The 24,280-nt window shown below is 35.9% G+C and overlaps 1 protein-coding gene and 1 pseudogene across 1 annotated transcript in view; one reads left to right on the top strand and one right to left on the bottom strand.

The window, feature by feature from the left end:
* GPC6 (glypican 6) overlaps positions 1 to 24,280 on the top strand; it is a 609,430-nt gene that overhangs the window by 165,949 nt on the left and 419,201 nt on the right. The gene's annotated exons all lie outside the window — the stretch shown is intronic.
* On the bottom strand, positions 18,148 to 19,321 carry LOC108519932 (phosphorylated adapter RNA export protein pseudogene; annotated as a pseudogene).

Raw genomic sequence — 24,280 nt, 5'->3', positions numbered from 1 at the left:
TAAGATAAAATCTGGGCTTAGTGCCAAAAAACTGTATCACCCACCTAACCTATGGTGTGCAGATGGGGGGAGATGAAGATATACGTGCTATGCAACTGCCGTCCGTCTATGGTTAGTCTTTGAAAAGCAGCAAAAATGTCAGACTGGCATTTCAATTACTTCAGACAGAGCAACCTATGGTGATCATTAAATTGAATATTGGTCTTTCTTTAGGCTGTATTTATGAGGAGGCTTGGTTAAAGTAGAATCCAATACTCTGATTTAGTCAAAGTTCCTTTGATATTTGGTGCCAGTCCTAAATGAAGTGGAATTTGAAGAATGCAAGTACAAAGAGTCAGTTTTCCACAGAACTATATATATATATATATATAGAGAGAGAGAGAGAGTGTTTTCCACAGAAATATAATATATAATATATATATATATTTTAGTATACAATATGTAAACAAATGGTGTGAAAAGTACAGGTGTAAATAAATGTAAGGCACACCTTTGAAAGGCACACACACATGACATGAATTTTATATCATGGAAATGTACATTTTGGTTTAAAATACACCAGGAAAATGTGCAATGACACTGTTATTGACAAAATATGATAATATGTTTTATGCTCAAATGAATTCTAGCACTCATTTCATTAAAGAAGAACAAATTTGGATTATGTTATTCAGATCAAAACATAATTCTGCCCTCATGATATTGAAAGGACAGTAATGTCTGCCTTATTTTTTTTTAATTTGCTTTGTCCTCTGCCCTTCATGTGCAGTGGAATTTGATATTTACACAGGAGCAAAGAAAGAAAAGTGCTATTTTTTGATGAAACACTGTGACTTTCAGGGCCTGCATGTGTGTGAATTAGGCCAAGCTTTTAGGGACACATCTAGGATAATGTCTCATGAGGATAAAATGTACAGTTGGGAGAAAAACATAGGATGTGAAATTTTGTGTCATGTCACAGAAGTACTATTTGCATATCTTTCATAAGTGGAGATGTGGCCTATGGTAACATCTTGTCAGTAAAGAAACCATAAATGGGCTTGGCACAGTGGCTCACACCTGTAGCCCCTGCGCTATGGGAGGCTGAAGTAGGAGGATTGCTTGAGGCCAAGAGATCCAGACAAGCCTGGAAAACATAGCAAGACCCATCTCTACAATAAATTTTTTTTTTTTAATTAGCCAAGTATGGTTGTGCATGCCTATTCCTAGCTACTTGGGAAGCTGAGGTGGGAGGATTCCCTGAGCCCAGGAATTTGAGGCTACAGTAAGCTATGATCATGTCACTACACTCCAGCCTTCATGATAGATCAAGACCCTGTCAAAAGAGAGGGAGAAAAAAAAAGAAAGAAAGGGAGAGGGGAGAGAGAGAGAGAGAGAGAGAGAGAGAGAGAGAGAGAAACACTAAATAGGGAGGAAGAAGGAAGGAAGGAAGGAAGGAAGGAAGGAAGGAAGGAAGGAAGGAAGGAAAGAAGTTAGTTCTCAGTGCATGAGCATTTGTTATATTTTACTGATATTTTAAAAAAGCTTATTACTTCATTGATTTTTTTCTTCTTTACTGAAATCAGAATGGACACAATAGAAAGATGAACACATTTCGTTGTGCATTCTCATCTGACTGACTAAGCATCCTTAAGAACTCAGAATAGAACAGTGAAAAAATTCCAGATCACTATCACATTTCAGAATAAAAGGGAATTATATGATGAAATTATTAGAAAATATTTTAATTTTATTCACCCAGTTTAAGAAATATTACTTAGGAAGAAAAAATAGACATTATTCTCCTGCTTTCTTCTAGAACAAATAACTCTAGAATACAAAGTTTATTATGTATGAGGTCACTGTACTTTATTTCTAATATCCTTAACTATTAATAAAGCATCATAACCATTGTTTTATCTACCACACTATTTTATCCTTTGTTTGAGAGTAGATGTTCAACAGATAAATTATTTTACAACTTTATGAAGCTTCTTCCAATTGTATATCAACAACTTTTTCCTTCCTTTTGAATTCCAAGCATGTCTTCTTAATTTCTATTCACACTTGATTTATAGGAAGATCCATAAAGTATTTTTTTTGCAGTTCTGTAGTGGTAGTCAGGTTTTAGGGGCTGCTTCCAAGGATATGAGGTAATTGTCAAGGTACACAACTGTAGCTATCAGAGCACTTTTCACCACACAGGACGTAGTAAAGAAGGAAGAGAAGGGTGATTACTGAGATGTGTTCTCAAGTTCTGTCAAGTGAAATTGCTTGGATAAATCACCGTTACCCATCACTTATGGGATAATGGATGTCTTAGTATGTGTAATGATATAACATCACTCTTTATAAATATTAAACTTAGAGTTGACATGTTTTTTAATTTCATAAGTCTGAAGATTTTAAAAACATTCTCTCTGTACGTAAGTCCTAGAGCTAGCTTTGTGTATTTCCATAAAACTATATATACATACATGTGGCATATACATAAACATGTAATAATACATCATATTTATATAGCTTATATAGACACATCTTTATGGTATCTTTACACATATACCCCACTTATACATGCATAGTTTACATAATTTATATATGTATAGTTTATATGCATGTACATGTGTTTTTATGAATAGATTCATAAGTAAATGTATTTTTAGTTTACAGGGATATGTGTGTATATGTGTGTGTGTATGTGTGTGTGTGTGTTTTATATTTTTTTTATAGATCCTGCATTAGATCAACATACTTAATTTTATGTTTTATTTTTGTATTTAAGATAATGTTCATTATTAAAATTAGAATCTACTATATAAACAAGTTGAGAAAGAATGTACCTTTTCAGTGAAATAGAATGGTAGAGCTGGTTCTTTCACATAGAGGTATAGCTTGTTTGATTAGGTCAATGTAATTAATTACTTTTTTGTAGAGTCAGGACTTTTTATATAACTTTACATAATATTCTACTTTTGGTTCTATATCCATCAAAGCGATTAGAGAAGTTTGTTGATTTCATATCCTAACAGAGTATTTTCCTTGCTTTTATTTTAGACCGATGGTTGCACTCAAGGTTAATTCAAGATATCAGGAAGGTGTGACTATGACAATATTTAGTGATGACAGGGGCAAATTAATGCAAGATCAGTGGTCTGGATATTGATTCTTATCATGAGATCTTGGTGAAATGAAGTCATTATTTAATTAGACTTTTAGTTATACTAATAAATGATTCCCGGAATAGACTGTCCTTAGCTCTGATGTTAGCAGTTCCATCATCAGTTATAAATTTAAAAGGACAGTGTATAGAAAATGTAGAGAAATGTTAGAATGGACGCATAGGAAAATTGTAAGTGTTAAGCTTCGTTTTCTGTGCAAGGAACACAAGTAGTTTGTTTCTAAACTCATCATTTCTCAGATCTCCTTGGTTAATATTAGCAGGCCTCGTTGAGAATTGTAGAAAATTACCATGAAGATGATCACATCTGATTTCTTTTATGGTGGAAAATACTTAGTAAAGTTAACTCTGGTTTTGGAGCAATTTCAGTAAGCCCTTAGAACTAGGAAATGGTAGTTGATTAGATTTTTTCCCTACTCATAGCTTTCAAATGCTAAGTCTGAAGACTAATAATGAAATTTCTCACCTGCATTATGGCATAGAAAACAAGTCCTGTGTATCTGTACAGCTACTTTTGCTATGTAAATAGATGTATTTGCATTCGATTCTTTTGTCATACCTATTTTTTAAAGTAATTAAAAGAAATTCTAACTCATGAACATTCTTATTTTTTCTTCTTTTTTTTTTTTTCCTGAGATGGAGTCTTGCTCTGTCGCCCAGGCTGAGAGTGCGGTGGCGCAATCTCGGCTCACTGTAACCTCCGCCTCCTGGGTTCAAGTGATTCTCCTGCCTCAGGCTCCCGAGTAGTTGGGATTACAGGCATGCACCTCCCGGGTAATTTTTATGTATTTTTACTACAAACGGAGTTTCACCATGTGGGCCAAGCTGGTCTCAAACTCCTGACCTCAAGTGATCCACCCACCTCAGCCTCCCAAAGTGCTGGGATTACAGGTATGAATCAGTGCACCCAGACTCTTATTTTTTCAAAATAAACTATTTTCTCCTTTACTCATGAAGTATAAAAGTAAACATCTCATCTATTGAAATTTCTGGTTCAAATTTCATTTGCTTCTAAATCACTATTCCTATGCATTCTGTGAACTAGTGCCATGAAAATTTAGTTGGACACATATTTCTAAAATAATTCCTACTGTCCTTAAATCCAATTTAGCTATTACATGATTACTATAGTTTTATGAGGGAAAATTTCTTTTGGCTAAGTTGCCAACATTTTAAAAATAACGCACTGTACAAAAAAGTACAAGAAAACCCCATATTGTATGTGGGAATATTAATTTTTTTCTAAATACTGAGTAAATTCAAAGTAGATAAGTCACTTTATTTTGTTTCTCAGGTATCAAATGATGTGTTCTTTCTTTATTTTAATTAAAAGGCCACAGCAGCTTAGTACAGTGAAAACAAAATACTTATATTTACAAGTTATTGAAAAACTGAAGAAGGCTTTTATTTTAAGAATACTCACAGGAGAGAGGATTTTTCAAGTTAATATAAATGAATTATAATTTTTTCATAGAATAATGCAAGGATCACACTTGTGTTTTCCTGTTTACAAATTTAAAATTTCCATTTAAGTAAGGGCGTGAATCCAATCTATGCAACTGTTTACTCTTGGTAAGGTTTATTGCTATGTCATAACCTCTTGCCCTGGGAATATAATTACATCTATAGGAATATTTTACCATTACAAAATTACAATATTGCCTCATAGTTTTAATCTCAACTAATGAGTTTAATATTTCTGAATAGATTTTGTTCTTCAGAAATTATAACATTGTGGATTGATTTTTTGTCCATATAGAGCACATTTTTGGTTTTGCCCTGTTCATTCAATTCCCATTTATTTTCCCAAAACCAGGTCAGGAATTATTGCTCATTGCTTATTCTAAAAGAGAGACTTTGATCCTGTTTTCCTTCTTTCTTTAAGGCAGAGGAGATGGAAATTAGGATATGTTCCATTAATAGCCCCACAAGCCAGGAAAGCACGGGTGAAAGCCTTGCAGCTGTGACTGAAGACAGTAGTTCTGTAAGACTGACTCCAGTGTTGTCTATTGCTGGTCTTTGAGTTCAAAGAAGAGAGTTTTTCTCACTTGTTTAGCTGTTTTTTGTTTCCCTAAACTTTCCTACAGGTTCATAGTTTTGGTGCAATATCCAGAACCATTTTTAAATGGGCACTCTTATTCATTTATTTCTTCATCTAATAAACTTTTATCAAACATATACTGTAAGTCAGTTTCTCCACTGTATGCTGAGAATTCATAGTCTGTGCCCAGGCAAAACTAACATTTTAGTGGTTCTGTAGGGTAGGTCTACTTTTGCAAAGGTAAATAACCTGTGGGCTTTCAGCAGAAATGTCTTCTATATACCTGTTTTTGCCTGATTTCAGTTTGTTAGAACATGAGGTTGATATAATTTTTACTTACCAATTTTTAAAGTATTGCCATGATACACAAAATCATGGCCCCTGCATACCTTTCCTGTTTTGTCACTCACCTGGTATCTTTCACATAGCACCCAGTACTTCAACTTTTTTTTTTTTTTTTTTTTTTTTTCTGTTGATTCTGAGTCTCGCTCTGTCCCCCAGGCTGGAGTGCAGTGCCACAACCTTGGCTCAGTACAACTTCTGCCTCCCGAGTTCAAGCAATTCTCCTGGCACAGCCTCCCGAGTAGCTGGGATTGCAGGTGTGCACCACCATGCCCAGCTAATTTTTGTATTTTTAGTAGAGACAGCATTTTTCCATGTTGTCCAGGCTGGTCTCGATCTTCTGACTTAAGTGATCCATCCACCTTGGCCTCCCAAAGTGCTGGGATAACAGGCATGAGTCACCGCACCTGACAGCAACTATTCTTAATCACTTGCATTTTCCATCAAGTTCTGTTGCCTCAGATCATCTGACCTTTCCCATACATGAAGTATGACTAACTTGATATATGTTAATATCAAGTTGTTAAATTGTTCTAGGTACCAGTGAACTTAAACTTCAGTAATGGTATCAGAAACTTATCACATAATCATACAAATATATTTTCAATTATAGTTACATAATGATGGTATAAGAATTCAAAATATTTTCTCTGAAAATATTTTATAAAGATACTTTCTGAATATGATTCATAAACCTCATAAAATTACCTTGACAGTGGCACTGGGGATAGTAAGTGAATGTTTTTCTTGGGATTCATAATTCTACCCTAACAGAACAAATCTTAGGTAAAAATTGCCCCTTTGGAAACCTAGTGTGTGCCTATATTGTAGTCATTCCCAGGAAAGATGAGTGAAAAAGCAAATGAATGTGTTCCATTATGTTGAGATATCCTGAGAAAAATTGGATTGTTTTCAGAAGACAGTTAAGGAATAATTTTAATTTTATAATTTCCAATGTGGTAATTTTAATCAATACATTGAAATTATCACTTGTTATTTTTCTGCCATTTTTTACTGGAACCATTTTTATTTGAAATCTGACACCTTTCCACAATCCCTTTGAAGATGTAGTACACAAGTGAATAGTCTACCATTAAAACTGTAATTTCCTTTAAAAATTCTTGGAATAGTAGAATGGTGATTGTGTAATTAAAATTTCAAGGTACACAAAGAGCCTACTACAGAAAACACACTAAGACTGAATTATGAATGCAGGCCCCTTTGGGAAAAGCTTCTGATCATTTCAGCTACTTCATTGTGTGGTTTGAGTATTTACTCTGCAGAAAAGATCATTCCTTTATGTCACACACTGTCCTTCAGATTATCAAACTTGGTTTCAATACAACTTTTCGAACGGTGTAATGGCCCTCCTTTGTAGGCAAGTACAGTGACATTCTAACATTGAGGCTTCGAATCCTTAGGTGCATGGACCCAGGAGAATATTTTTCTCAGTGGTTAGTGCTTTCTTGTCTACACTCACCTCTACTTTTTCAAAACATTTAATAGTTGAAAAAAGCAAACTGCTCTGCTTATTAACTAAAACCACTCCAGGTCACAGTAGGAAGCCAATGTTATAGACAAAATAATGTTTCAGAATTCTGTAAAGTCCATGGCAACTGGTCTGAGAGGACAACTTAAAATAATAAAAGAGCATTCAAAGATCCATGAGCTCATTTGGAAGCATGCTTTTACTCTTGAAATTGCATTTCTTTTTCTATGGTATTTACTTAGGTGGAAGTTTGTAGACTTGTCACTTTTCACAAAAATAGTTATACATATAGAATTGGGATTATAGGACTTCTAAATTAGAAGAAAATAACCTGGTTTCTGATCTTGGACTTGGCCACTAACTTTTGAGTGAAATCATCTATCTGTTGGCAAACCACAATTACCTCATGAGTAAAAGAATGGAATTATCTTAGAGATGCGGTGTTTAAGCTATAATCAACAGACACCTACTTCTTAGCAGAGGATCAAGGTCAAGTAGCTTCACAAGGGAGCTCCAAATTCCTATACCCGTGTTATCCTGAACTCCTCCATTTTTCCCCTCTTTTTAAAAAGTTCTCCTTTTAAGTAACATCTTTTAGCAGTAGGTTTTGATGGATGAATAAGTGAATGAATTAATGTTTTTATTGTGTCTTAAATGCCATAGAAGACATCATTTTGAGTTACATCTGTGCCTTTCATGTACAAAAGAGGCTAGAGTGTATTTGCTACTCTCCTATTTTATGTATTAAATTCAACCAAGTTCTTCTCTTTGGTAGTATTACTAGAAGAAATTGGACTTTCCTCCAAGCATCTTACCCCATTGGCTATGCAGCTACTTTACCCAATTAGTCCCAACATAAAATAATGACTTGGTTGGGGGAAACTGAGGGCTGCTCTACTCTTCGTGTCCAGAGCCCTAAGGCTATGGTAGAAGACCTCCTCTCCAAACCAAAAGAAGAAGGGTCTTTACCTCTTTTCTTATCCATTATCACATTAGCGTAAAAAGACATAACGTGTGTGTGTGTGTGTGTGTGTGCATGCACACATGTGTATGAAACTTAGGAATCTACCAAGATTGCAATAATTTTGATGAAAGAAGGTGGGGCAATATCGTGACTTTTTAGCAATATAGTAGTGAAGAAAGAGGCGATAATTAAAATGAGTTGTTATAGATATTTCCATGTTTCCTTTATACAGGGTAAATGTTCCGTAAATGTTGCTGATAAATGAGAGATTCTAAATGAGGAGACTGCAAGGGTCCTGCTGCGTTAGCAATACATGAATTTAAACATAAGGGAAAATCAAGAGAATCAGAGTTGAGACATGGTTACAATGATGAATCCTTCCCTTTCTTATCTCCCAAATTTTCATCTCAAGTTCTGTGTTAGACTTTAACATACTTCCTGGCCATCTTGATTTCAGGTGTGACCACATGACTTGCTCTAGCCAATGACTGTGAGTAACGTGATCACAAATTTTGAGGAGTATTCCAAAGCACTGATTTATAGAGTTTTCTGATTTCTGTAGTGTAAATCATCTTGAAATGATGTGACGTCACTGAACTTGTAATTTGAAAGAGATATGCAGTAGCATGCTATTGAATATTATTTCCATCATACAGATACAACAGATGTAAATAACCTTAAGACCATAGATGACAATAAAATATAGTAAACTAAGAGTTGGTGAGTTTTAAGTATTCATTTTTAATGAAATTTCCTTGCTTGTAAGTTTATATAATTTAATTGTTATTAATGGCCATCTTTAACCACTTGCTCATCAAATTTATAAAAATTCAACATTGGTTCTTGCAAACCAATATGCAGAAACTCCAGCACACCACTAATTAAGCAAAAGGGAGCCCAGTTCCTTCCAGCAAAAGCTTTAAGGTAAAGCTTATGGTTCTCCTTGGCTTCTCTACTTCCCTCTATCATAGCTGAATTGTTCCAGAAAGAAGCTGTTACTGTCAGATGTGGTCTCAGAGTAAGGAGAGAATGGAACAGATTGAGAGCTAGAAATAAAACTTTTTGTTGTAAGTCAATGAAATTTTGAGGTCGATAGTTACTATTGTATAACTCTGGCTAGACTGAGTAAAAACTCTAACTTATAAGATTTTTTTAAAATTTCAATTAATTTTAATTGAAAAAAATGTATACATTATATACAGTATGATGTTTTGAAATATATATCTGTGTGTGTGTATATATATATATAATGGAATGACTAAATCAAGCTAATTAACATATGCATTATCTCACATATCTATGTTTTTTTGTGGTAAGAACACTTAAAATCTACTGTTAGTGATTTTCAAGAATATTATTAACTATAGTCACTATGTTGTATAATAGATCTCATGAGCTTATTCCTCCTATCTCACAGAAATTTTGTATCTCTCAACCAACACTTCAACTCCCAACACTGCTGGTAACCATCATTCTACTTTCTGCTTCTATGAGTTTGAATTTTTTTTATTATAGTTTAAGTTCTGGGGTACATGTGCAGAACGTGCAGTTTTGTTACATAGGTATACACGTGCCATGGTGGTTTGCTGCACCCATCAACCCGTCACCTACATTAGGTATTTCTCCTAATGCTATCCCTCCCCTAGCCCCCCACCCCTTGACAGGCCCCGGTGTGTGATGGTTCCCTCCCTGTGTCTAAGTATTCTCCTTGTTAAACTCCCATTTATGAGTGAGAATCTGCAGTGTTTGGTTTTCTGTTCTTGTGATAGTTTGCTGAGAATGGTGGTTTCCAGCTTCATCCATGTCCCTGCAAAGGACGTGAATTCATCTTTTTTTATGGCTGCATGGTATTCCATGGCACATATGTGCCACATTTTCTTTATTCAGTCTATCATTGATGGGCATTTGGATTGGTTCCAAGACTTTGCTAGTGTGAATAGTGACACAGTAAACATATGTGTGCATGTCTTTATAGTAGAATGATTTCATACATAAGTGAGATCACAGGTAGTTGTGTTTTGTGCCTGGGTTATTTCACTTACCAGTGTTCTCCAGATTCATCTATGTCGTTGCAAATGGCAAGATTTTCTACGTTTTAAAGGCTGAATAGTATTCCATTGTGTCTATCTACCACATTTTTTGCTCATCAGTTGATGGGCACTTAGGTTGACTTCATATCTTGGCTATTGCAAATAATAAGGGAGTACAGACATCTCTTATAAGATATTTTTAATCACCATAATTCCTCTCATAGAGGGATTCTGTTAGAGATTTTCCTACAAGGTTGAGTAAGTCATATATCCTGGGGTCTAAGAAAATAAATAACAAAACCAAACATTTATACTTCTTGGCATATATTGAAAGCAAGGCAATAAAGTTTCATTTTCTCACAAAATACCTATCAATTTGATTTTTTCATTATTTGGCAATTTGTCCTAAATTCTAATTTATACTTGATTCACAAAGAATTTGGGAACCTGCAAATACTGGTGGTGCTTAGAGTACTTGCTCTGCAATGATTTTGCTTGGATATTTTATACATCCCTGTGTCTGTGCTTTTCCTTGTTTGTTTCTCTTCTTCTGGAATACCCTGTCAGACATCCCTATCTTTATGGCTCCTACCCACTCTTCCCTGAAACCCCAACTAAACATGTAGATAGTATGTTCCATGAACTGAAATATCCCAGTCACTGTCCTCACTACTCTATTTGTAGCACCTGACAAATACTTTGTATTCAATTATGTTCATTAAATAACTTACTGAAAATAAACCACCTTTGAAATCCATTTATACTCTGACATGTGTGTTGTTATATTTCTTATTCTATATTACATTCAGAGGACTTGTGTCTGTGTGCTAGCATAAACTAAGACGCCTGGAGACCAGCATCACTGCCATCTTTCTGTACAAAACCATGGCAATGCTTAGAACTCATAGCAGGAACTTTTGAAATATATATTTTTATTTGAACATCTTCTATAGCTTCTCTATATAGCAATGAAGTGTCTCTTCATGAATGTAAATTTTATCCAAAGTTAGACAGTTGGAACTAGGGGCTTAGAAATGGCAGAAAGACTAAAAATAGGTGCTGATGATGGAGTATTGCCATAAATTATCTACAAAATAGACCTGGTAGAAACTTAAAACGGCACATAAATTCACTTATTATTAAAAAGGTAATCACCTTGCATTTACATAGCACTTTGCAGCTAAATGAATTTCAAAGAAATTTGCCAAACAGTTTTACAAAGGATCATTCGGCTGAGTCACAAAGTGTCTTCTGGTGTGGGACTCAACAGCTGTTCACAATGCACACCAAGACGCCAACGAGCTGGCTTACTGATCTCAGCAGAAGGGGATTTACTAAGGAGCACCTGCTGGAGCTTGCATAGTTTTTGGGGGATGCTTAGCGTTACTTGGTTCTGGGATTTCTTCTCCCTCAAGTAAATGCCACCATTTCTGAGAAAACATGGCGCAGAGCTTTTACCTCTTATAAAAGGCCTTAAAACAGCCATATTACCTAACTTAAAAGACAAAATAGGCAGAGTAATTGATTTAGTACCCAGAAGATAACCTAAGTCATTACAATTCAAACAGCAAACATTTATTGAACACCTTAGGCAAGTTACATATACTCTCTAAGCCTCAGTTTCCTTACTTGTAAAGCTCTTTTCTCAGACGTTACTATGAGAATTACATGAGGACTGAATGTAAAATATTTATCAGATGGCATGCTGCATATTAAATTTACCTAGCATTATTTTTATTATCTCTAATTCAGTATCTTACATGTCATTATGTTGATTAAAACTAGAAAATTACATTTTTAAAGATTTTTAAAAATGTTTATTTCATTTTTGTAATTTTAAATATCTTGAACAATGCCTTTAGGTTTGTAAAAAATGAATGATAGGTAAATTGTTAAAAATCAATCTAATGAAACGATGTATACACTAAATTCTTATATGAATATAGGCCTTATTGATATTGTGCATAGAATTACAGCTGAAATCTAGTGATTATGAATTATGATTATATTTAAACAAGTTTAAATAAATAGCATACCCAATCTCTAAATTGTTGTACAATTTTTTTTTTAATACTTTAAGTTCTAGGGTACATGTGCACAACATGCAGGTTTGTTACATATGTATACATGTGCCATGTTGATGTGCTGCACCCATTAACTCATCATTTACATTAGGTATATCTCCTAATGCTATCCCTCCCTCCTCCCTGCTCCCCACAATAGGACCCGGTGTGTAATGTTCCCCTTCCTGTGTCCAAGTGATCTCATTGTTCAATTCCCACCTGAGTGAGAACATGCGGTATTTGGTTTTCTGTTCTTGAGATAGTTTGCTGAGAATGATGGTTTCCAGGTGCATCCATGTCCCTACAAAGGACACGAACTCATCCTTTTTTCTGGCTGCATAGTATTCCATGGTGTATATGTGCCACATTTTCTTAATCCAGTCTGTCACAGATGGACATTTGGGTTGATTCCAAGTCTTTGCTATTGTGAATAGTGCTGCAATAAACATACGTGTGCATGTGTCTTTGTAGTAGAATAATTTATAATCCTTTGGGTATATACCCAGTAGTGGGATGGCTGGGTCATATGGTACATCTAGTTCTAGATCCTTGAGGAATTGCCATACTGTTTTCCATAATGGTTGAACTAGTTTACAATCCCACCAACAGTGTAAAAGTGTTCCTATTTCTCCACATCCTCTCCAACACCTGTTGTTTCCTGACTTTTTAATGATTGCCATTCTAACTGGTGTGAGATGGTATCTCATTGTGGTTTTGATTTGCATTTCTCTGATGGCGAGTGATGATGAGCATTTTTTCATGTGTCTGTTGGCTGTATGAATGTCTTCTTTTGAGAAATGTCTGTTCATATCCTTTGCCCACTTTTTGATGGGGTTGTTTGTTTTTTTCTTGTATATTTGTTTGAGTTCTTTGTAGATTCTGGATATTAGCCCTTTGTCAGATGAGTAGATTGCAAAAATTTTCTCCCATTCTGTAGGTTGCCTGTTCACTCTGATGGTAGTTTCTTTTGCTGTGCAGAAGCTCTTTAGTTTAATTAGATCCCATTTGTCAATTTTGGCTTTTGCTGCCGTTGCTTTTGGTGTTTTAGACATGAAGTCCTTGCCCATGCCTATGTCCTGAATGGTACTACCTAGATTTTCTTCTAGGGTTTTTATGGTATTAGGTCTAACATTTAAGTCTCTAATCCATCTTGAATTAATCTTCGTATAAGGAGTAAGGAAAGGATCCAGTTTCAGCTTTCTACTTATGGCTAGCCAATTTTCCCAGCACCATTTATTAAATAGGGAATCCTTTCCCCATTTCTTGTTTCTCTCAGGTTTGTCAAAGATCAGATGGCTGTAGATGTGTGGTATTATTTCTGAGGACTCTGTTCTGTTCCATTGGTCTATATCTCTGTTTTGGTACCAGTACCATGCTGTTTTGGTTACTGTAGCCTTGTAGTATAGTTTGAAGTCAGGTAGCGTGACGCCTCCAGCTTTGTCCTTTTGACTTAGGATTGTCTTGGCAATGCGGGCTCTTTTTTGGTTCCATATGAACTTTAAAGCAGTTTTTTCCAATTCTGTGAAGAAACTCATTGGTAGCTTGATGGGGATGGCATTGAATCTATAAATAACCTTGGGCAGTATGGCCATTTTCACGATATTGATTCTTCCTATCCATGAGCATGGTATGTTCTTCCATTTGTTTGTGTCCTCTTTGATTTCACTGAGCAGTGGTTTGTAGTTCTCCTTGAAGAGGTCCTTTACATCCCTTGTAAGCTGGATTCCTAGGTATTTTATTCTCTTTGAAGCAATTGTGAATGGAAGTTCATTCCTGATTTGGCTCTCTGCTTGTCTGTTACTGGTGTATAAGAATGCTTGTGATTTTTGCACATTAATTTTGTATCCTGAGACTTTGCTGAAGTTGCTTATCAGCTTAAGGAGATTTTGGGCTGAGACGATGGGGTTTTCTAAATATACAATCATGTCATCTGCAAACAGGGACAATTTGACTTCTTCTTTTCCTAACTGGATACCCTTGATTTCTTTCTCTTGCCTGATTGCCCTAGCCAGAACTTCCAACACTATGTTGAATAGGAGTGGTGAGAGAGGGCATCCCTGTCTTGTGCCAGTTTTCAAAGGGAATTTTTCCAGTTTTTGCCCATTCAGTATGATATTAGCTGTGGGTTTGTCATAAATAGCTCTTATTATTTTGAGGTACGTTCCATCAATACCGAATTTATTGAGCGTTTTTAGCATGAAGGGCTGTTGAATTTTGTCAAAAGCCTTTTCTGCATCTATTGAGATAATCATGTGGGTTTTGTCTTTGGTTCTGTTTATATGCTGGATTACATTTATTGATTTGCGTATGTTGAACCAGCCTTGCATCCCAGGGATGAAGCCCACTTGATCATGGTGGATAAACTTTTTGATGTGCTGCTGGATTCGGTTTGCCAGTATTTTATTGAGGATTTTTGCTTTGATGTTCATCAGGGATATTGGTCTAAAATTCTCTTTTTCTGTTGTGTCTCTGTCAGGCTTTGGTATCAGTATGATGTTGGCTTCTTAAAATGAGTTAGGGAGGATTCCCTCGTTTTCTATTGATTGGAATAGTTTCAGAAGGAATGGTACCAACTCCTCCTTGTACTTCTGGTAGAATTTGGCTGTGAATCTGTCTGGTCCTGGACTTTTTTTGGTTGGTAGGCTATTAACTATTGCCTCAATAGACTGCTATTGGTCTATTCAGAGATTCAACTTCTTCCTGGCTTAGTCTTGGGAAAGTGTAAGTGTCCAGGAAATTTTCCATTTCTTCTAGGGTTTCTAGTTTATTTGCGTAGAGGTGTTTATAGTTGTTGTGCATTTTATGGCACAATGAAAAGTACCCCAAGAAAATCAAAACAGGACCAAAATAGATTGGTGAATTCACAAGTTACATGTTACATACATGAATGAAAATACGGTTCATTTCATTGAAATCTGTAATGTATTGAGTCAAAGTAAAAGAACCATCAAAAAGAATCTGTACCAGATGGAGTTGAACAGTCATGGAAGATTTTGTTCAAGACTATTGCAATGGGAGAGAGAGACCATTGCAGTACAGGGAAAAAAAACTCAACTCCACTGAAACAAAAGGCTGGAGAGGTTTTAGCATTGGAGTGAACTATTGGAAAAGTGCTGGAGAAGATTAAGAGGGAGGTTGGTCAATGTGATTAAGCCACATGTGTTTGCTAATTGGTGCTTGTTAAAGTTACACTCCTACCCTCACATAGAGACTGGACAATAGGGGCCCTATCTTATCGATTATTTTTCAAACAATTGGCTCCCAGTTCCTTGAGAATAATATTTTTGAGTTGTAAAGGTGAAAAGAGGCTTGCAGAAGATTTACATCTCAAAGAGGCAGAGAAAGAATTTACAACTTTTCTAAGGTAAATGCACTACGAAAAGAGAAGTCACAGCCTGTAGTTAGAAAGAAACCTGTCTAAAATTTAGTCAAGCAGAAGGGGCCATGGGGATGCTGCCGTGTTGGTCAATACCCCCATGAAACTTGGTCAGCTTAATTTTCCGGAATTGTGTTAACACAGTTAAATGGATCAAAACCTATTAGTCAAAGAATATTTAGTTAGTTTTTCTATGCCTACTGATCATGCAGCTGGGAGAAAGAACATAACAGATAAATGTATTGGCATAAGTTATTAGATTATCTCAATATTGACCTAGATTTATCTTAATTTATTCTAGAAATTAATCCACTTTCTCTTTGCCAGAACATTTCCTTATTACACATGAATTATCAATATATTAGAGAGACACACTTAAAGTAGGGATATAAAAGCAAAGGGAATTACAGCATTAAATGTTTGATTGAAATTAAATGTCAGGAATCCTGAATTATGTTGACAGTTCCACGTTTCAATGTATATTCAGAAGGTGAAAAAAAGATCTCACTGTCTTGAAATATGTAAAATGTTAAAATTTTAGCAAAAGATTTTTGCCTATAATTAGTGGCAGCCCTGAAGGGAGCACAAAGATCTCAAAAGAAGTTAGTAGAGTTTGACCCTAAGTTATCTCAGTTGAGTTGAAAATATCCTACTGAAGCCTGAAAAAGGGAAAGGGCCAATTACAAAGTACTTTAATTTCTCCGAAATGGCTTTTGCAAAGCACTAATGAAAAATCCTTTTCTATGGACTTTTGATAGGCTCCTGCTATTGTTCAGATTCAGACAGTTAAAATAAATCAAGAGTCACACAGTCATCTTGAAAGAGGCAAAAATTGACCAAGGAAAAGTGAATAATTCGCATCTAACTGTGAATGAAAATAGTCTGAAGGCACAGCTAACTAAACCACGTGCTCCTTTTCCAGTGTCATGGTCAATAACAAGTCTCAGGTAGGAGCGTGGCGTGTGCTTTCTCCAATGTTGACAACTCCAGTCAATAAAGTATAATTGGAACCTGCCAAGAAGGTAGTGTGTCAAAGGTGTAGTTAAGCAGAAACTTAGATGCTGAACTGTTTGTGTAAAAATTGAGCACATAGTCTAATTATAAGTTTAAGAACTTAAAAAAGTTTGAACATTGTAAATCAGCCCTGTGAATGATGCACGCTGCTGGAACATGACAGCTGCATCAATAGAGCTCAGTCAGAATAGAGGAAGAAGTGTCAAAATCACAAGAGGAGCACTACTCTTAGCAAATAATTAAAGGGAGGATTGAGAGAGATGGGCTGTGTGTCTTTGAGTGGGATAAGCAAAAAGGTTAAAATATCATTTTAATTTATCTCCTTAAAAGACACACAAGTGAAAAACAAGACCTTTTTTGTTAAGTCAATAAATAGGAGTTTGATTACCTTATGCTTGTTAGGCATTTTGATCTACCATCATACAGCCTACTATTTAAACTTTCTTGACACTCGGGAAAAGATTCTATGATATTACAAACAGAATGGAGGTAATATACACAGTCCACTTTACTGTTGATTGGATAAGTAGAGTGTGGAGTAAAAGTTCAATCAGTTCTAATGACCGTAGACATTTTGGTAATTATAATTGCCCCTCAATGTGACTCCAAATTCAGAGACTTCAAGAGGCTCACTGCATGCCTTTCTCTGGCAGTCTCACTTTTGAAATGGAAAAGAAGGTTATATCTGCATATCTGAGCTCTGCCCTGCTCTGAGAACCAATTGATTTCCCTTGGTAGATGTGTCATTCAAAAACTATATTTTACTGCTAATAGTACATAATCAAAGATACAGAGAAATTAATGAACTGGTTTCTTAGTAGAATAAAATAAAGTATTGCTTAGGATCACCTTCACGCATGTAACTTAGCATTTCATTGGCAAAATTGCATTACTCATTCCAGTACTTCCATAGAGTAATCTCGATTTTCCTCAGCATCGTTTTGTTGTTAGATTGAACCATGGTCTATTGTGAATCCTGCTTTGGAGAGGAAATTTTTTTCTATACCACAAATTAATTTGACATGTATTCATGTAGAGAAAGCAAAAAGTAAGTTGTTTGCACATTTTTCTTTTATTTGCATCTTGATCCATTTCAGGAAATTAAAGAGATAATCACGTGGTATACTAGATAGACAGTATCAAGGACCAACTTACTGGATGATACTTAACAATGTCTGAATGCTGTGATATGACCCAGCCAGGCACCACTCCAGTACAAGCCCTCCATCCCATCTTTTTGTTTGTTTGTTTGTTTGCATTTGTAACAACTTAATAATTTATATGTCCCATTATGATTTTAGTGGAATGTTTTAAAGCCAAGGCATAATTCACTGCAAAGATAAACTTGAAAAAGCAAACAAACTTTCGAATAGTATGTTATGACCTAGACAAAACAGATTATCAACTAGTAATACTCATAATTAGCACATGCAACACAATGAGAAATTAAGGCCTGTGCTATGTACTCTTAAGTATTGTCAGACATGAGATATCCTTAAATGTTCTATCAATTGCATTCCTTTCTGCACATACACTATTTTAAACAAGAAAACAATTGTCTTTCCTCCAGATTCTCATGTTTACCAGTGCAAAACGGTGCAATCTCAGTAAAAATGGTTTATTACGATGTTATTTTAGAAAGGCTTAGTCCTCAAACTGTCAAAAATGTACTTAAAAAATGTCCAAATCATGAGAATGATCAACTTCAGTGACTTCCTCTGAATCCAACTTGGCTTCTCCATGTCCTTCCTGTGACTCATCAAGAGAGGCCAAGGCCTCATTTGTGTCACTTGTAAAAGTTTCTCATGATGTGTCATCATCTTCTTGAAAATTTAGACTTTTAATAGCTTGTTTCATCTTTTTTCCCAACACTTGTCTTCTCCTCTTCCTAGCAGCTTTTTTATTTTCATATTCCTTTTGGTTTTCAATGTAGAAAATGTCCTTAATTTGTTCCTCGCTGATACTAGGAATATTTTCAAGAGATTCAGAAAACTCCCCTGGTGTTCTTCTTCGACTACCATTCATTATAAAGAGACCACCATTTTGTTCAACTTCAGCAGTTTCCATCAGAAGTTCAATTGCCTTTTTGTTCCCAGTAATCCTCACTACTCGAGCTATCAGGTCTTTCTTTGGTTCCTGTAACCTGAATGAAATTTCATCAGCCACTTTCTCTTGAGAATCTTCCTCTGTGATCTGATGTCGACCTTTATAGTTCATTTCTGGTCTGTTCCCCAGCCTGTCTTTGACAGGTCGTTTCCTTTTGAGATGACCTCGCCCATTTTCCTCTTCCTTTGATCCCATTTTTTTGCCGCCGTGCATATATTCATCTAGTTCCTTGTCTAGATCTTTTGTGTGTTCTTGAGATTCCCTCCTAAGTTTCTTAGCAAGCAAATAATCGTAGGTCTCGGATTGTCTGCTTCTGTCAATAGTGCCCTCCATTCCCAAGATACCAGGTTCAGTGGCCACTGCATCTTGATTCTGTTCCTGCAGCACAGCACCCCGTATGTTGTTAATCTTCTTTCCTCCAGCAACAGGTGGTTTCTGACTGCTCTGGCCAAACGGAAAAGGCTCTGGTTTGGGAGGAGGGTTAAAACATTTCTGTCGTTTGCATTTCCAAAGACAGCTATCATCATCTGAATCAGAAAATCTCTCTTCACTTGAATCCACACTTTCAACAGCTCAATCATGTGATACATGGAGTTGCCGTATTCTGGAAGGCCCTCATAGCACTGTCGCCACCTACCACTTTCGGCAATTGCAGCGGCCTGTCGCTGGGTGCAACCCTCATGTCGGAATCCGAGTCGGAAAGCTGCCCATCTTCCATGTCGCCGACCTCCAACACCATCTTCCCGCAGTGCCCCTCCATCCCATTTTCATGTCTGAAAATTCAAGGGCTGGATTGGCAAACTGACAAACAGCACTTGGAGCATATTGGAGAATGTAGATGTTTTAATTAGACTTAATTAATTCTTTTAATGTTAAAGAACACAAACCTTATAATGAAATGACTGGTTTTTAATGCTTTTTTCAAAATTATTTACTGTTTCCTTTTACCAGATTTATCAGTAAAGAAAACCCAACGTCAAGTTTTCAATGAAAACTCTGTATGTACAGTTTGACTTCTTACTATGTCACAATGTAAAATCAGACTTAAGATTTGTTGCAATGCATGATGACCTGTAGCTCTTTAAATCTGAGTAGACTGCCAGACACAGTGGCTCATACCTGTAATCCCAGCATTTTGGGGGGCCGAGGCAGGCAGATCGCTTGAAGTCAGGAGTTTGAGACCATCCTGGCCAACATGGTGAAACACCCTCTCTACTAAAAATACAAAAATTAGCTGGGCGTGGTGGTGGGTACCTGAAATCCCAGCTACTTGGGAGGCTGAGGCAGGAGAATCGCTTAAACCCCAGGGGGAGGGGGAGGTTGCAATGAGCCAAGATTGAACCACTGCACTCCAGCCTGGGTGACAGAGAGAGACTCCATCCCCCACCCCCCTAAAAAACCTGAATAGACATCAGGCCCACATGGACTAATAACTCCTTGAGTCTAATTAGAAAGACAGAATAAATTGGGATTTAAGGAGGTATGGGAAATGACATTGGAATTTCAACAACATGAAACTGATTTTTCTTAAGATTAATCTATATACATAATATATTCTTCCCCTGAGTTTTAGAAAGCTAATTTGTAGAACTACATCCCAGTTTGTTTGGATTTTATTATGTCAATTGATATCATAGTTTTCCAGGCCTCCATTGATAATCCCTGTAGAGAGTTCTGCAATAATCTGCATAAAAAAGTAGCCTCTTTGAAATCCAGACATTTCTTGAATTCTAGACTCGTTGTCCAGGCTAAGTACTTATTCAAGTCTTTCAGCCTCTCTCTTCTTTAAAAGGTATAACACAGGGTCCCTATATGCTGGCTCTTTCCAAGTTTGGAAACTTGCATGTAGTGACATTGTATGAAGAAAAAACATATCAGGAGACATGAGCTGTTTCTTTAGTTGCACAACTACTGATCCGTCACATGACATCAACAAGCCACTTTAGTTGCTAGGGCTCAATTTTCTCATGCCTTGATTCTGTACTTTTTGCAGTGAGACTGTATTCTAAAGTGTTGCCCAAAATATGCAGCTACAAAAATGAGCCCTAGAATATTAAACATGTTTATTATTTTATTCCCATCCCGTTTCATCTGGCTTATCTCCTTCTGCCTCTTCTGATGCCATTTTCTCAAGGAAAACTGCGTATTTTCTCAAGATATATCATTTTCTGAGGGCATGATTTATTTCTGATAAGTGTCTAAATTAGATCAGTTATTTTTTCAATAATCTTTAATACTCTGTGCTTTAAAAAAAGACTTATTATGCTGAGTACTTTGATTTAGAAATGCAAAGGATATTGAAACTCTTTCTTTCCTAAGGGTAAAAATGATATTAACCACCCACTTGTTTATGGGCTCTAGTTAATAGCTACAGTAAATGAACATGACAGATAGGAACAAATTTCAGTGTTTTAACATTTTTATATAAGCAAAGTTGGCATGTTAAGCCAGAATCCCCATTAAACTATTCCATGTCACACACATACTCCTCAAAAACAAAAATGTGTGTTTATTTGAGTATATTCAAATGATGCTTTTCCATGGAAGGGCCATGTATGCAAAGTGACCCCCAAATCCTGAAGGAGCTAAGGAACCAAAGAAGGAGGCAGACAGATTCAGTTTGTCGATATTGGGTGATGTATTGAGGGAACTTAAAGACAGAACCGTGGCCTTGGATAGCAGTAAGACAGGCAGATCCCCACACTGCTACTCCTCAGACCCAAGGCTTAGACAGCTCCAGGAAAGCAGATGTGCTCTTCAGCAAGACAATTAAAGGCAACCTTCCAGAACAGGCAAAAATGTGGTGTGTGTCATAGCCTGTACTTTGTATGACATCATCAAGGTTGCTTTGGTCTTAACGTCAGTTGAAGTAAACGTTAATAAAGTAAAAACCAGGAGGCAGTCATGAGGCTAATCAGAAGTCAACATGGCAGATTAGCATTCAAAGTGGAGTCACTTTTGCCTTCACTGGTGCTGACATTGAAATGGGTCAAACCACCAAGTTTTATTCTAGGCACCACCAGTTACAACTTGCATGACTTTGGACAAGGTATGGCCTTTCTCATTTCCATTTCCAGAGATGAAATGGATCTCAACGGGGCATTTTAAGGAGTAGTTTCAAGTTTTAAAGGAGATTAAATTTATTAAAGTTTTTCAAGAACTGCAAAGTACTGTATAAAGAACTATTACTGTTTGTGTTTATGTCAGTAATTGGACTTATTTATTCTTTATGTTGGCATGAGAAATTTTCCTTCTCTTGTTTTCCATTTTCTGGGAAAAAAATAAAAATAAACAAAACACCTTCCTTGAATCTTAGTTCCCTCCTTAGTCTGTGTGCTATTTCTCTGCATAACTTGCAAACTAATTTTTAAAGCAATAGACTTCAAATATTAATTTAAAATTCTCCAAAATGATCTCCTAAATCTTAGATCCAGTCACCTTCCTTCAAATTCCTGAAATCCATCTCATGTCATCTGACACGAGCAGTTATAACACTCTTGAAGTTCCTCCCCTGACTTTCATTAATCTGAGACTAAGTACTCAGATCACTCATTCATTCATTCAAACACTCATCCATCCAGTGACTCAACACATGTTTATTTATCCTTTACTGTGGTTAGGCACTGTTGGGAAGCACTAGAAATAAAGCAGTGAACAGTGAACACAGCAGGAGAAATCCCTGCCCTCATGGAGCTTATAGTCCGTGTGGGAGACAGAGAGTAAACACATAGATATTGATAGATATTGCGTGACTAGCATTCTTACATGCTGCCTATGGGTGACACACTGTTGCTGCTGCTGACCATGGACAACATCTGGATGGTAATACCAAGAGAAGAGCCCTCGGGAATGCATTAAGTCTCACTGTCCCCTCTTCTTTCCTACTGCCCTAAAGTGAACATTATGTGTTATTTGGTCTTTGTCATCCTTTGGCCCCTTTAAGTCTTTTTAGCAGTTTATTTTTTTAATTAAAAACAATTTCCATGGCTAGATTAAATCATTACGACCTATCAGTATGCTTATGTCCTCTGTTTGAGAAACTGGACTTCTAGTCCATTGTGAGTACTAGCTCTTTACACTGTGGTTTCATTCGTGGTAAATGTTGCCAATAACTTATGTATAAGTTGTCTATTTTTTATTGTTTACAGAGACATTTCTTTTTTCTATATGTGAATCTAACATACATTTTATGGAAAAAATTCAGATAATATATGCATAAAAATCACTTAAAAAAAGAAAGAAAATTTATTGATAATACCATCCCCCCAAACAAAGCATCTATTTTTATTTTTCTAGACTCACTTTATGTATTTGTCAATATTCATTCCAAAATATCATAAATATTTTTTCTAGTCCTGGTAAATTATAACAGCATTCAATTTCTTGCTCCTCTGTTCTGCCTTCCACATTTTAACAGGAATTTTCTTCTCAAACGCAGCACATTTTCACATCTCTCACACATGCTCACATGGTCACAATCATCCTGAAGCCTTCAATGACTCTGAAGTCTTCAATGACTTTGTAATTGCACAGAAAACATTGAGAATCTGTCTCTTCAAGAAGTAACCAAAATTAGAATTACAGGCAGAGATCCAGTACAATCATCTTCATATTTTTTGTTTATGTCCTCCCTAAAATAAATTTGAAACTCTGTATACACTCCTCAACATTTGTACGTTGTTATCTAAAATTTTTATCATAAGTTTAAATAGATGCCAGTAATCCCAGCACTTTGGGAGGTTGAGGTGGGTGGATCACTTGAGGTTGGGAGTTTGACACCAACCTAGCCAACATGACTGGTGAAACCCTGTCTCTATTAAAAATACAAAAATTAGCCGGGTGTGGTGGTGCACACCTGTAGTGCCAGGTACTCGGGAAGCTGAGGCAGGAGAATCGCTTGAACCCAGGAAGCAGAGGTTGCAGTGAGCCGAGATCATGCCGCTGAACTCCAGCCTGGGTGACAGAGCCAGACTAGGTCTCTAAATAAATGAATAAATAAATAATTGCAAAGGATGCATTTGGTGCCACATTGTAAATATTGACAGTTAAAAACAACATTACATTGCTCTTATAAACACTTCCAATGAACTAAATTTCTCTTCAATTTGCAATCCATTATTATCCATTTAAAAAGACATAAGCAAGTTTTTCTTTAATGGTTGTTTTCCTTTTTCCCGAACTTGTATTTCCATTATAGTTCCCCTACAGAAATTTATGCTAATATAATACAAATTTATGCTTTGAAAAATTTAATAACCACTCTATCATTTCTGCAAACAAACACATGTGTATAATTAAATTAATTTTTGTTTAATTTCCATAATTGTAAGGCTCCAAGTGCTAAGATATTCCTTCAGATTGAGTTATCATTACAATTATTATTGATATTAAATGGATCAAAACTATGAAATTAAATTTTTTGATAATTAAAACTTAAGAGTAAAGTTTTGTTACAAATTCTTTCCTTAATGAAAGCGTAGGATTTTCCCCCTAATAGGTGAATAAATCTTTGGGTGAATATTACTTATGGACAGAGTCCTACTCCTTTTTGTGTGTATATGGTATGTATTGAAACACATTATTCAAATAAATGGGTTGCTTGGAATAAATGGAATATCGTTATAGGAAAGTCACTCAATTTATTGAACATCTTCCAAACTGTAAGTCAAAAATAGTATAGTAGCAGTCCTACTTGCAA

This window comes from Rhinopithecus bieti, unplaced genomic scaffold (genome assembly GCF_001698545.2).
Source record: "Rhinopithecus bieti isolate Rb0 unplaced genomic scaffold, ASM169854v2 scaffold_46235, whole genome shotgun sequence".
Taxonomy (NCBI): domain Eukaryota; kingdom Metazoa; phylum Chordata; class Mammalia; order Primates; family Cercopithecidae; genus Rhinopithecus; species Rhinopithecus bieti.
The sequence above is the reverse complement of the archived record's forward strand: the minus strand, read 5'-3'. Positions and strand labels throughout refer to the sequence as shown.